Source organism: Ascaphus truei, chromosome 2 (assembly GCF_040206685.1).
Source record: "Ascaphus truei isolate aAscTru1 chromosome 2, aAscTru1.hap1, whole genome shotgun sequence".
Taxonomy (NCBI): Eukaryota; Metazoa; Chordata; class Amphibia; order Anura; family Ascaphidae; genus Ascaphus; species Ascaphus truei.
Window position 1 is genome coordinate 225,992,310 of NC_134484.1, and position 15,849 is coordinate 226,008,158.

A 15,849-nucleotide genomic window follows, 5' to 3' on the forward strand; every position below is an offset into this window, starting at 1 on the left:
GAGGTTAGCACCGGGGGCGGAGGACCAGGGCGAACGGTGCTCAGCAGCCTTGTGGGAGTTGGTGATGGCGATGAGTTAGTCAAGGCTTCACTTGCCCTGGGTACCTGGGTTGCTTATATGGCTGCTTGGCGGGAATTTCGGGAGTCAGAAAGGTTAGTGGGAGGCAAGATGTCAGATTTAGACATTTTGCTCAGTCACATGTTGAGTTTGAGAGACAGGGGGTTAGCAGGTGGATCCATAGGGAGAAGGATGGTGGGTATATCGTTCTTCTTCAGGCTGAATGGCAGAGAAGATGTGACCAAGAACTTCGTTGGAAAGAGGGTATTAGCAGGTTTAGTTAAAGGGATAACTAGCAGCGTTAGCAGAAGACCAGTGACGCCAGCGATTTTGGAATGTTTGTTGCGGGCCACAGATGTAGTATGCTCATCCAGTTTTGAGGCAGTTCTATTTAGGGCTACATTCATTTTAACATTTTTTGCAGCACTGCGAGCAGGAGAATTGGTTTGTGTATCCAAGAAGGGAGGGAGTGGAATGCAGATGGTTGATGTGACATTATGTGAAGGCTCAGTGAGGCTACTGTTACGAAGGTCAAAAACGGATCGGAAAGGGAGCGTGGATTAGGTTGAAGGGCTTACCTGGAAGCGTGGTGTGCCCAGTAAAAGCATTGGAAGAATATTTTACCGTTAGGCCTGAAAGAGGGTGTCCACTCTTAGTGCACAAGGATGGGGGGGGTCATTGTCAAGGTTCCAATATTTGCAGGTTTCTTGGATGTGTCTCAAGCAGCAAGGTTTAGAAGAGGGGCAGTATGGAACGCATTCTTTTCGCATTGGGGCAGCAACTGAAGCAGCGTGTGTAGGGCTCGCGGTACGAAGGATACGTAGGATCGGGCACTGGAGTTCAGATAGTTACCGGACATACATTCGGCCGGAATTGGTAGGGGAGGGCGTAGCGTTATATTAAATACCTTGCTGCTTGTTTTCTTTGTTCCCACCATTTCTTTGCTTTCTCAGATTCCGTGGTAACTTGGATCGTGGGAGATTCAATGGTTCTCTGGGCTGGGAAGAGGGCGAGTTCGCGCCCCTACGGAAAGAATTTAGGTTTGAGTATGGAGCAGGCAGAGGTAATGTGTTGGGGGATGAGAGGGATGCGGTGGGGAATGCTTTTTCCATTGTTAGTTTTCAGGGCCAGGGACAGGAGAGCACCAAACATCATCATTATTCACGTTGGGGGTAATGATGTGGTCAAGGTGCGGTCGATTGAATTATTCCAGCAAATTAAGCAAGATTTGGCACGTATGTTAGCTTTTTTGGCCAGGGGTGCAATTAGTTTGGTCCGATATAATATGTAGGTTCGTTTGGAGGGGTGCGCGTAATCCGGGGACAGTTAACAAGACGCACAAGAGGTTAAACAGGAAGGTCGGAAACATATTGGTTCAATGTGGGTGTTAGGTCATTCGTCACTCGCATTTTAGTTTTAAAATGGTTGGCTGGTATAGGGAGGACGGGGTACAATTGTCAGATGTTGGGGTGGACATGTTTAATAATGAGTTACAGGAAGCTTTGGAAGAAGTTTTAGGGGGTATGGCGGTACGGGCCTGATTGAAGGGGGTTAAACAGGCCCGTTGTTGGCGGAAGTTGGGGGGGGTAGTTGCTTGTCCTGCCAGAAGGGGCTCAGGGCTGGTAAAGCATGGTGTTGAAACAAGGGGGCAGGTCATCGGGACATACTTCAGGGTGTCCCCTTTGCGTTGTCCAGCCCTGACCATTCTGGTGAGGATAGGTGGTAAGCTATCCCCAGTTCTTATTAATAAACAAGATGCGGCCGTTTTACCTCCAAAACTGTGCCCTCTCCTTTATTTGTATGTTTTAGGTAGATGGGTATTGGGAAAGGGGGGGGGGAAGCTCGCGCCTCCTTGGTCATGAATTTTATTTTAATTTAGGAGTATGTAACTCATTCTTTAACACTTAATGCCCTTACTAAATGTTATGCCGTGAAACACATTGGGCATTATGGTACAATTACACTGTTAAAGGGTAACATCAGAGACTTAGTGACATAATGAAAGAAGATGCTCTGGGGATTTTGATAAACAAGTTATATGAGACATAAAATATATACACATACTTAACATTCCCTCTCAGATGAAAATAAGGCAGACAAACGGAATGGGACTATCAGACGTGATGGGACACTTTCCTGCCACCATTTAACCGCTTCCCATTTCAGCCCCATGGTAGGTGATTAGCGTTAAGATTGGGGTTGAGGTACTTAAGGTTAGGGTTTTTAGAGTTAACACGTTAAGGTTTTTACAGAATTCCCCTGTAAAGAGTAAAATCATTCATACCAGTGGTTAAAATGAGCTGAATGGGACGTCTGGAATCAGAATGCACCTCTGTGGAATGGACGGTAAATAAAAGGAAGTACACAGCCCTGTAGCAATCTGCACACAATCCCAACTAATTCTCCACCAAAGCTTTAGGGCTGAACCCCGCTGGCTACTGCAGCGCTCACTGTGGCGAACGCTGCAGGGACGAGAGCCCCCCCTTCAATGGTGCCGGGCCCGCTGCAATAGAATTGAGAGCAGGACTCGCTACGGAGCGCTAAGCTCCGCCCCCCGACGGTTCAGCCAATGAGGGCGAACCTGTCGGGTGACGTCATGGCCGCGCCCCCGTCACTCCCTCGCCACGCCCCCCCCTGGTCTTTTGGTCTGCAGCTCCCTGCAGACCGGGGAATCGGCTGCACGCGCCGCCAGTCTCGCGGTCGCGCGTGCAGCGGAGGTACTGGGGCCTCAGCCTTAGACTGCACATCTTGTTTATTCTATTTACTCACCTTTACACAGCAAATTGAGGTTTTGCTTTACTATCTGTAGTTATCAATGAACACTTGTACAATGCAATTAAAGCAGCAGTTCAAGCAATATCCTACGTGGTTTTTTTTTTTAATAAATCAGTTATGTACTATGAGAAAATACTTGTAGCATTTAAAAAAAATGTTTTAAAACTTTTTAATGTTTCGAATGTAGGAAACATTTCCAAAGTGACAGCCCACTTCCACTTCTGATAGGCTCTGGTTCTTGAGCCCCGCCCTCTCTCTAGCAGTGCACCAATTGAATCTAGTAACTGCCCAGTTAATCATATTCCAGGACTACATTGCCCAAAATACTGTGCAAGAATTGAATTAAATAACCCGGATCAAGCGATCGATTACAGGAGAACGGATCGATCTGCAGCTTAGCTAATCACTTGTCAGTGTGCAGATTGTATTGATGCACATATTGAATTTAAAAATATATATATATATATATATTTTTTTTAAAGGGCAGCTTGGACTGCAGCTTTAAACGTGTGTTTACTATTAGATGAAAATTAGACGAAGGCATATTATTGTTGTACTCACATTGTAACTATAGATTTGACATCTGATGAATTGTTTTGTAAAGGATATTGGATATTGGATTTACTGTGAGTATAGTGTCACGGAAAAGGTTACATTTGTTATTGTAGATGGGGAGATGAAACTTGTAACAATGTTGAAGAAAAGTTGTTACCTGGGAAACCCTGGAGGCTTTCAGAAGTGAATGGTATTCTAAAAAATCTCTGCAGTCTTCCTGGAGGATGGGGTATGAACGTGAAGGTTGGCGAGGTTCCCATTTTTGTAGGATGGTCTCTTTTTTCTCATGAATCTAAAAAAAAAACTGTAGGTGGCTGTTATGCCAGAACTAGGTGCAGCTGCCCCTCTGCTGATGTACAGTACTTGCTTACCAGATTATGAGAAACCCTAAAATTGGGTGACAGTGTTGATTCAAGGGAAGGTGGATGGGCGAGATTCCATCTACAGTCTGGACCCCCAACTTTATGAGATTTCTGATTCTGCAGCCTTGTGACGTTATTCTCCAGGTTTGACCCTAGTACTGTATGTCCAGTGACCTTTAAGAACTGTGCCCCTGGTGCTGGGGGATGTTCAGCCCACAGCAAGTGCTGCTCAATGTTATGTGTTTTCATAAAGGATCTCTGGTAATAAAAATAATAATAATAATAATAATATATAAAAGATGCAACCATCTTATTATTAAGTGTCTTTGTCTCTGAATATACCAACAGCAAAGGAAAGACCTGATACTGTAAGGAGAGTATAGTTACAGTATACAGATCCATTGCAGACTTACAGATGCTACAAAATATACCGCAAGGAAATAGGTACAGCACACTTTACTTGCATAGTCAAAAGGTACAGTTGGCACTCCGGTAGGTGCTGGTAAGCTGGAGGTGCGTGTCCTATATGAATAATATAGCAATACGATACCATTCCGCAGTCTGGTAATCAGGAGACAGCACTCAGTGGGTAGTTCATCAAAATAAGTGTATTAGTAATAAAGATAATACATCAAGAAACTCGACGTTTCGGTCGTCAAAAACGGGAGGCATCCCCTTGAGGAAGGTCCCGTTTTGGACGACCGAAACGTTGAGTTTATATATATATATATATATATATTCAACAAAAGTGGTGTCAAATTATCCATAACCAGAAATCATATGCTGAAGTTTTTTTTTTTCTTTTAAATACCGACATTTTGATGTTTAAAGATTGATGTATACAAACATTTGGATGCTATAAGGATTGGGTTTCGGTCCCGCACCCTGTGTCAACCCAAGTGACGTGCCTGGAACTCAGGTTGCGCACAGGCGCAGCGTGCCCAGGGTGAAGTCACCTAATGATCGGGCTAAAGCCCTGCCCCTGTGACGCCCTCGCACACCTACATGCCAGTGCCGTGTTGCAGAGACACGCACGGGGTTAACACGATTACCTCCAATTACTCCACATCTGCGGTACACTCTGCCCTGCTTACCAGTGGACAGAATACGACTGATTATTCATCCCTCCCAACCTGGTGCAGCCCTGCTTTTGGCTGTCACTCCCTTATATGCTCAGCCAGTCCTCCTCCGAGTTGGCTGAGCATAACAATAGTTTGTGACTCGTGCTTGCCTCAAGCAACCTGCTATTTACCTTGCCTTGTTTCCTGCCTGCTGCTTTTCATTGTACCTGACCCTTGCTTGTTCCTGGACCTCTGCCTTCTCTGACCCTTGAACTCTGCATGTATTTTGACTCCGACCTTCTATATTCCTGGACCCCGGCTCCGCACTACGACTATCCGACTTTTCCAACCCCAGACCATGGCAAGTACCACGACCATCCGACTACTCCAACCCCAGACCACGGCGAGTATCACGACCATTCTAACCTCTCCTACCCTGACCCGGCTACATGACTACACTACTGCATTAAAAACAAATGTTTCAGTTGTAAGCTTGATTATTACAGTATAAGCACAGGGATTCACATGTTGTTCCACATGAACAAAAGTCTTTTAAAAGCATTACTTCCCCACATCTTTCATTACATACTGTAAATGGCACTGTATATTTTTCTGCACAATGGATTTTTCGGCTAGAGGAAAAGTGACACTACTGGTTCCTTACTGCTTCAAGTGAGAAATATTGTAGACAAATCCACATAACACAAATTCACATAATGAATAACAAAACTCCATTCTGAAACATATTCAGTACTACAGTGTGTAAAGAAGTAATGTTTTAATAAAAAGTGTTGTTTTATTAAAAACAACAAAAAAACAAACATATCCACAATTGCAAATATATAGTATCATATTTACCAAGCAGTGAAATAGCATATGACATAAGTGTAGCCCCCTTTCCCTATGCCTAAGGGAAACTACGCGGGCGACAACACATGCTGCTATACCTGCTGCTCACAGGAGGCCTAAGCCTCCACCACTGGAAGACAGGGGTGAGCTCTTTCTCCTTAGTGCAGCGCCTCCACCTGTGATGGATCCCAGCATTGGCGGGATAACCTCTTCAAAGGAACTATTACAGAAATGAATACATACAGGTATATAACAAATATTTACTGTAAAAACACACAAAACAATAACAACAACAATATCCAGTGGAATACCCACAGTATAGCCCAATGCCACAACGTACTGAGTGTGTGGTGGCACCAATAGCCCTGTAACCTTCCCAATGTCGTCCCACCCAAGTGTGAGGTAGCGCTGCCCCTGTGGAATGTTGGTGCACTTCATATACCTCGCTGGGCACTCCTGTACCCAGGTACCGCTGGATGTAACAAAAGATCAGTCAGGTCCCAAGACGTGGGGCCTCCAATAATCCCCTCACTCCTTACACGTCTGATCCGCATTGTGAAATTCGATCTCCAGCTGGAGGGTCTCACACAATGTCTATAGGGCCTTGGCCTGGTCCCAGGCCACCGCGTCGCCGTCCGATCACCGGTGCAGGAACACACGAAGTAATAATGGGGAAGCATACCTATCTGTGGGCCTTCCCTACAACACTCAGCTGGTTGTGACTCAGGGCCAAGCTGGGGCCTAAGGGGGTAAACCTTGGCTTAGTCCAGGAAAGCACTGCTCCCCGGACACTACCTCTCTTGTTGCCCTCCTTCAGACTGATGCATATGGTTTGCACGCCAAAGCTATCCTTCTTTTCAGCTCCTAAAGCCCTATTGGCTGGGACTCCCTTTGTGCTAAGCCCTGCCCCTGAGGACTCTGGGTCACGTAGTCCCTCGATCCGTCTTGCGGAGCCGTTCAGATGGCTGCCGCAACTACTGGCTCAATGTACACCGCATTCTTCTGCACACGCGCAAACTAAAATGGATGCGAAACTGACTGCGCATGCGCCCCACATTCAACATGGCCGCCCCCTGCACCGTAGTACCGGAGCGGTTCCCCGATATCACAGGGCTCTGGCACCTAGTCGCCAGCTCCCCCACTCCTACGGTAGATGCAAAGGGGGCTCGGCTACATAAGTATAAGACACTCTATGGCCCATCCACTTCAATGCACCATACTTTAGGCCTCTTCTGGTACCAGAAGGCGTATTGTGAAATCACACCCTTTGAAAATGTGGGCCACTCCAAGTATTATATTTGGTACTATATATTTTGCCACTACCAGGTGTCACCTTAGCAACCTAATTATGTATGTAACACATGTATCCCCACCCCCTGTATGATACGTGTCTACGTGTATGTGGGGTGCAATACCTGTGGCTCACAGGAGGTCCGAGCCTCCGCTGCAGGGAGCCTGGGGTGGATTCTGGAACAATCTTGGTCTGCACCTGTAACGGATCCTACTATGTGGATTTGCCCCTTACAGGACCCATATACTTATATAAGCATACACTCACACAATGAATACACAGAGTAACAGAATAACAGTTTACTGATAGCAACTTCTATTAATTGGCTAATTTTTACAGGTACCCACTTGCCACCAATGTTCCCCCACTCTGTCCACAGTCCCTACAATACCTTATGAGGCCCTCTGGAACTCTACAACATAAGTGTCAACAATATAGCCCCCAACCCTTAGGCATGATCAGCGCCGTCACTATACAGTGTATGTTGGTACACGTGGAGAAGGTACCTGCCAGGTATGTCCACAGCCGGGCGTGCTGCCTTGATCTTGCGATGATGGGATCCACGGACCCAGTACTGCAACCCGTGAAGCCTCCGCCTCTAGTTGGGTGGCTCCCGCGTGGATGGTACCACCTTAGCAATGTATTTGTATGGTGTCTGGTCTCAGACCACCATTGAGCAGGAGACTGCCATGTCCTGTCTGTGTCCCTCACTCTCTATGGTACTACAGGGGGCCGTGTCCCTATACTATAGGCCAGTCCCTGAAGCAACCACAAGCTGAGGGGAGTCAGGGCGTAGCTGGGGCCGTCGCAACTCTTGGTGCTCCAATGCGCATGCATGAACTGCTGCATGTGCGTGTGCATCACCAACATGGCAGCGGAGGGAGCCGCCGATGAGCCTGTCGCCACCTGTGCCTCCTCGCACATCCCCCACGGCAATGAAGGTGAGAGGGAAAAAACCAGAGGCCGGGGGACCAGGGCTACATCCACCCCCTGGTAAAACCCCAACGCCCTCACTTGGGACAACATAATATATATATAACTATATACATAAAAATTATATAATAAAAATACATCAATCATATACAATCTTAACACATTTTACAACTTATACCAGATTGTACAGTGGCGTGAACATAGTGATCACGGACTGTATCTTATCACAAAACCGCTGCTATACCTCATAGTGGGGTGCCCAAATTTTATCATAGGTCATCCTTGTCGGGGGATGCCTGTTTCTCTGGCTCCTTCAGAGCTGTTCTTCAGCAACTCCCTCGGGGGAGTAATAAATACAGACCTGAGGCTCAGCTTCTTCCCTTGAGGGGAGTAATGTCTCTGGACAGTCTCTGGTTGGTACAAAGCACTAGCTTCATTGGACTCGCTGGAGCCACCTTAGTAAGCAGCTGTGTACGGGGCCATTTACCCGTAGCTCCTCCAAAAGATGCCCCTTGAAGTTGAGGGTCCCTTTGAGAGGGTCCTTCCATAGGGTCTTCAAAGTCTTTAGTAGTTTCCGAAGTGTCATTATTTATAGTCTCTTGATCCACCTCTGATGGATTCAGCTCACAATTCAGAGGTATGACAAGGATTTTGGGCTCATCCTCTCCCACTTGTGGAATGGGAAGCAGGTGATTTCGGTGCCAGACCTTCACCCGGCCCTCAGTGTCCTTGATACGATAGTCCGGGAGGTCTGGCATCTGTGATTCTACCTCATATACACCATCCCTCCAACAGTTGGCTAGCTTATGTTTTCCGGGGACTCCAAGATTGAGGAGCAGCACAGCATCCTCAGGACAAATCTCCTGATGTTTGACCTTATGGTCGTAGCGCCTCTTGTTGTCGGCATTGAGCTTAGCAGTAGACTTCTCGGCTTGTTGGTATGCCTGTTGTAGATTTGCCTGAAATCTCTGCACATATTTTAAATGGGTGGCATTGTGTATCCCATCCGTCGAAACCCAAAGACGTACATCCACTGGCAGTCTCGCTTCTCACCCAAACATGAGGAAGTATGGGGAGAATCCAGTGGACCCGTGGCGAGTACAGCTGTACGCGTGTACAAAGGCCTCCACGTGTCGGCTCCATTTGGTCTTCTGAGCACCCTTCAGGGTTCCTAACATGTCCAACAGTGTCCTGTTGAACCATTCTAGCAATGCGTCGCCTTCAGGATGGTATGGGGTCGTCCTGGATTTGGCAATGTTCAGCATTTTGAGCAATTCCCGGATCAGTGTGCTCTCAAAATCCTGGCCCTTATCGGAGTGAAGACGGTTTGGAAGAAGTACTTTTCCCACAGGATTTTTGCCACTGTGATGGCTTTCCGGTCATTAGAGGGAAAAGCTTGGGCGTACCGTGTGTAATGGTCCGTGAACCCACACGTTGCATATTCCCCGGGTATCAGGCTCAATGCACAGGAAGTCCATGCACACTAAGTCCATAGGGCCTGAACTTTTCAGATGGGCCATGGGCGCTGCTCGGGTCGGGAGAGTCTAGCGCTGGATGCACCATGAACGTCGGCGGCAATGTTGTTCCACCGACTCTCACTTCTTTAGCCAGAAGAATCGGTCTCAGACCAACCCAAAGTTCTTTTCCACACTGGGATGTCCATGCTCGTCATGTAGGGATTTCAACACCATATGCTGTAAGTTCCGAGGCAGGACCAATTGTCTTCTAACCGGGTGGTTGTGATATTGCACCACCCAATAGAGTAAGCAGTTGTCGATTTCGAACTTGTCCACTTCCCGCATCAGGAAAGCAACCATGTCTCTAGGAGTATGTTTCAGGAGTGCAGGTTAATCGTCTGCCTTGATCCATTAGACAGCTTGCTGGAGGATGCGAACTACAGAATCTCTTATTTGGTAGTCCACTGGATCCTTCCACCGTATTACTTTTTTGTGGATTATATTCATCCCTTTTGGATCGCAGTAAGTGGCGGGTACAGCCTGCGACTGGCGTCCTAAGGAATCCGCGACCGTAGTTCCGAAAAGGCCACTCGGTCATCAATAATGGCAGCGGTACTGCACATAGCTCGCCTCCCTGGTCCAGGATCTCTTCCCATTGATCATCATCTGAGGTAGCACTTAGTCCTGGCCGTCAGGATAGAGCATTGGCTCCAATGTTCAAAGGACCCGGTTTATACTTCAGAGTGAAGTTGTAGTTGGATAGCGCTGCCAGCCATCAGTGACCGATCGCATCCAATTTGGCGGATGTCAGGATGTAAGGGAGGGGATTATTATCCGTCCTCACCTCAAAAGTAATGCCATAGAGGTAATCATGGAGTTTGTCCACGATTGCCATTTGAGAAACAGAAATTCTAACTTGTGCACTGGGTTGTTTTGTTCACTGGGGGTCAGACTGCGAATGACATAGGCCACGGGTGAAAGTTCCTCTGGGTGTTTCTGATGTAGGACAGCCCTTAACCCATTGAGACTGGCGTCCATGTGCAGAACGTAGGGCTGTTCTGGGTCAGCATAGACTAGAACCGGTTCTTCTGTCAGGCTTTTCTTCAAGCCCTGGAAGGCCCATTCACACTCGGGCGTCCACTTATCACCAAACGGCTGATGAGCAGAGGTGGCCTTTCGCCTCGCATCTTCGGGATATATCTTTAAGAGGTTGTTGAGGGGCTTGGCTCTACGGGAGTATCCCTCCACAAAGCGACAGTAGTATCCACAGATGCCGAGGAATGATCGTAGCTCATGACATTCTCTGGGCGTGGCCAGTTCATGACAGCCTGCACTTTGGCCAGATCAGTGGCAATTTCCTTGGCAGACACGATGTGTACCACGTAGGTCACCCAGGTGTGACAGAACCGACACTTGTCGAGTGACTGCTTCAGCCCTTCTTTCCCAAGATGTTCCAGCACCATAAGCAGCCGTTCTTCATGCTCCTCCAAAGGTCTTACCAAAGACAATAATATCGTCCAGGTAGACCAAACACTCCCGAGGGTTCATATCAGCTTTAGTTTTCTCCAGTAGGCACTGGAAGGTTGCAGAGTCCCCACAGATGCCTTGGGGCATGCGCGTAAATTGATAGAATCCCAGGGGGCAGACGAAGGCTGTCTTTTCCTGGTCCTCCTCACTCATTGGCACCTGGTAGTACCCAGATCGTAAGTCTAGGACACTGAACCATTGGCTCCCGGTTAGAGCATTTAGGATCTCTTCGATGCGAGGAAGAGTGTAATGATCGGGTACCATGCGGTTGTTTAGGGTTCGCAATCAACACACAGTTTCACGGATCCATTCTTCTTCCGTACTACAACTATGGGCGAGGCATAGGGACTCCAAGACTCGGTCACAATCCCGGCGGTCTCCATCTCTTGCAAAACGTCCCTTACATCGTCCACATCCCTAGGGGCGATGCGACCAGAGCGTTCACGGAAGGGCGTGGCATCCCTAAGTCAGATAGTGTGGTGGGCGCTTCGGCTGCAGCCCACATCCATCTCTCCCATTGAGAAAACAGCTTGACGTTCTTCCAACCTGGCCGTTAGTTGATCTTTCAATTCGGTCGGCAGGGTGGAGTCTCCAAAATTAAAGGACAGCTCCGTCGGAGGTTTGGCAACCTCTACAGCACTCACATGAGGCATAGTCTCTATAGTGTGACAGGGTATATTCTCCCCAATCATCTGCCTTGATCGAAATCCATAGGGTACGGCAAGATATTGTGGACCCATACGTTGATTTGATCCGGAATCATGGAAGGCCATTGCCGTACCTCTGGTATCAGCTGGTATCCGCGCTGAACATCTTCTTCCGGTGTGCTCTTCAGGGAATGTCAGTCTCATCATAGCAGCACCAGGCGGACATGCGCTGCACTCCCCCTGGTAAAATCATCATCAATCTGGCTCGGCGGTTGAAGAGGACCCCATGATGGTCTTAAGCAGATATTCTGTTGCACTCCTACCGTAGGATAGGATGGAGATTTAGAATGGACAGGGGCAGTTCATTGGTTTCTTGTAGGTAAGCCCTGATATTGGCTAGCACTATATTGGTGTTAGTTCCCAGGATAATCGGGTACCTGGACTGCTCTTGGGGTTCGGGACACACCATCGCTTCTACATCCATGGGATGCGACAGTCCAGCTGAACACAGGCATATCTCCAATCGCACCCTCACGAACCCATCGATGGGATAATCCTCATTGCTTAGCCCCCTCACCTTCATGTGCTTCGCCGACTGCAAGGGGCAGTGTTTGAGGTGCTGATCATAGAACTTTCGGTATACGATGGTCACCTGCGATCCAGTGTCCAACAGGGCGGAGAAATAGACACCGTCCAGAACAACTCGGACGATGGCGGAAGGGCCTACCCGACTGTAAGCATCCAATAGTGGGGTTTCATCATTGGGGCTTGATTCAGGAGTGGCTTCGGAGGGTTCAGGAGGAGTTGTGGAGGTTTCGGTCTCTGCTGTCTGTACGTGGCAGACCATGGACTGAACAGAACTTCTTCTACTTGGAGTTTTCTTTTCTTGGTCATCCTTCTCTGGGCAATCGCTAGAGAAATGGCCCTCCTGCCTGCAGCAATAACAGATGTCTTCCTTCAGCTCCGGGTGAACCTGGTACGTGGGAGATACTCTTCCTGATGGTCTGGACTTGACGGAGGATGACTTGGGTGGAGCCTCCTCTTCCCGACTATAAGGTTTCTTGACCTTTGTAGCGGACGCTCCCTGAGTGTCACTCGGGGGTTCTTTGGACTTTTTGGGTCAGGGAAAAGCGGCTGCACCTTGTGTACTCTGATGTGCCACATCAAATCCATGTAGCAGGGCGGCACTGTGGTGGCTGAGGCGGCCCGCATCACCAGAGCTATGGGGTGAGAAGGGTGGTAGCTCTTACTGATGAGCCTGGCTCCCCCCAAACCAGGTAATGTCTTTACTGCACTGCAGACAGTGAACATGGATACTTGGGCAGGATCCCCTCGTGATGCAGAGGTTCTTGGAGTCTGTTGGCCTAGTCGCCCACTTGTGGCGTGGGCATAGACATGATGATTTGGATAGTATCACCAATTGAACTACTGAGTAGGGCACCCCAGGGCTGATCTCAGAAGCGCCTCCAAATGTAACACATGTATCCCCACCCACTGTGTGATACAGGTCTATGTGTATGTGTGGTACAATACCTGTGGATCACAGGCAGTCTGAGACGCCGCTGCAGGGAGCCTGGGGTGGATTCTGGAACAATCTTGGTCAGCACCTCCACCTGTAACGGATCCTACTATGTGGATTTTCCCGTTACAGGACCCATATACATATATAGGCATACACTCACACAATGAATACACCGGGTAACACAGAATATCAGTTTACTGATAGCAACTTCGATTACAGCTACCCACTTGCCACGTACAGCTGTAACCACCCACAAATGTTCCCTCACAATACCTTATGAGGCCCTCAGGCACTCTACAACATGTGTCCACAATATATCCCCCAACCCTTAGGCGTGATCAGCGCCGGCACTGAACAGTGTATGTTGGTGCACGTGGAGAAGGTACCTGCCAGGTGTGTCCACACCCAGGCGCGCTGGCTTGATCTTGCGGTGATGGGATCCACGGCCACATTACTGCAGCCCACGAAGCCTCCGCCTCTAGTTGGGTGGGTCCCACGTGGATGGTACCACCTTGGCAGTGTCTTTGTATGGTGTCTGGTCCCAGACCACCATTGAGCAGGAGACCGCCATGTCCCGTCTGTGTCCCTCACTCACTATGGTACTACAGGGGGCCGTGTCCCTATACTATGTGCCGGTCCATGCAGAAATCACAAGCTGAGGGGAGTCGGGGCCTAGCTGGGGCCTAGGGGGAATCTGGCCTAGTGCAGAGGGTCACTGACCACTGCACACATACCTCTTACCCCTATCCTGTCCCAGCACCGACTGACTTGTCTCTCAAAATGCGCCAAATGTAACCAACAGTGAGCAGGGGAACCTGGTTACGCTATTGGCTGCTGCAGCCCATGTGGTCATATGCCCCTATGCATCATTGGGCTTGTAGTCCCTTGTGGAGCCTCTGTCTATTGCCTCCGAGTGCTCCTGTTCTACTACGCATGCGCGGACCTTGATAATGGTCATCGCAACTCTTGGCGATCCGCTGCACATGCGCGCACACCACCATGGAGACGCCGCTGCAGGGAGCCTGGGGTGGATTCTGGAACAATCTTGGTCAGCACCTCCACCTGTAACGGATCCTACTATGTGGATTTTCCCATTACAGGACCCATATACATATATAGGCATACACTCACACAATGAATACACCGGGTAACACAGAATAACAGTTTACTGATAGCAACTTCGATTACAGCTACCCACTTGCCACGTACAGCTGTAACCACCCACAAATGTTCCCTCACAATACCTTATGAGGCCGTCAGGCACTCTACAACATGTGTCCACAATATATCCCCCAACCCTTAGGCGTGATCAGCGCCGGCACTGAACAGTGTATGTTGGTGCACGTGGAGAAGGTACCTGCCAGGTGTGTCCACACCCAGGCGCGCTGGCTTGATCTTGCGGTGATGGGATCCACGGCCACATTACTGCAGCCCACGAAGCCTCCGCCTCTAGTTGGGTGGGTCCCACGTGGATGGTACCACCTTGGCAGTGTCTTTGTATGGTGTCTGGTCCCAGACCACCATTGAGCAGGAGACCGCCATGTCCCGTCTGTGTCCCTCACTCACTATGGTACTACAGGGGGCCGTGTCCCTATACTATGTGCCGGTCCCTGCAGAAATCACAAGCTGAGGGGAGTCGGGGCCTAGCTGGGGCCTAGGGGGAATCTGGCCTAGTGCAGAGGGTCACTGACCACTGCACACATACCTCTTACCCCTATCCTGTCCCAGCACCGACTGACTTGTCTCTCAAAATGCGCCAAATGTAACCAACAGTGAGCAGGGGAACCTGGTTACGCTATTGGCTGCTGCAGCCCATGTGGTCATATGCCCCTATGCATCATTGGGCTTGTAGTCCCTTGTGGAGCCTCTGTCTATTGCCTCCGAGTGCTCCTGTTCTACTACGCATGCGCGGACCTTGATAATGGTCATCGCAACTCTTGGCGTTCCGCTGCACATGCGCGCACACCACCATGGAGACACCCTGCAGAGGGAGCCGCCGACGACGACGAGCCCGTCGCCACCTGTGCCTCCCCACACATACCCCACGGCAATGGAGGTGAGGGGGGAAAATACCGGAGATCGGGGGACCAGAAGGGACCATGGCTATATGTACTATAAGCTACAAGTTTAAATGTTATGTAAATAGTTATAATGTAGCTATTCCCTTGTGTTGCACACAAATATATTGTGGCTATAGAGATAAAGTAATTAACTACTTTCTTTCAGTACTGAGGAAAAGGTGATGAAATGTTCTTTTTGACAGGAAAAATTCTGTATTTTGATATTACAAGTTCTGAAATTAGGTGTCTTTAATGAGATTTTCAATAGCAATATCAAGAAATTCCAAGTTAGGAAGTGCATTGAGTGAGTTTTTGCAAAAAATGCACTTAATGAGTTTTTACTTCTACAACGATGACATGCTATAGAAGATAACACAATTATTGATTTGTTTTGTTAAATACTATTATCATCCCTGTTGATGTTAATATTATTATTAGAAATTGTTTCACTGACGCATACTTCAGAGAACCGCTATTCCCAGCCACATTACTGTATTGCTTGATGTGATCCAAAACATTTGACCATTTTATTTAGGTTTCTGTTTTTTCCATTGCATAACTGAAAATATGCAATCTGCTAAACCGGTGTGAAATCAGGTGCAGACAAGAATGACTTCTAACAACGTGTCCCTGCGGCAGTCTTCTTGCAGAATAACAATATGGCCATGGGACGCTTTTTGAAAATCATGATCGTTTAGACCCTAAATGATGACTTACTGATGAAAAATAACATTCCTAAAAGCATTTGAAAGA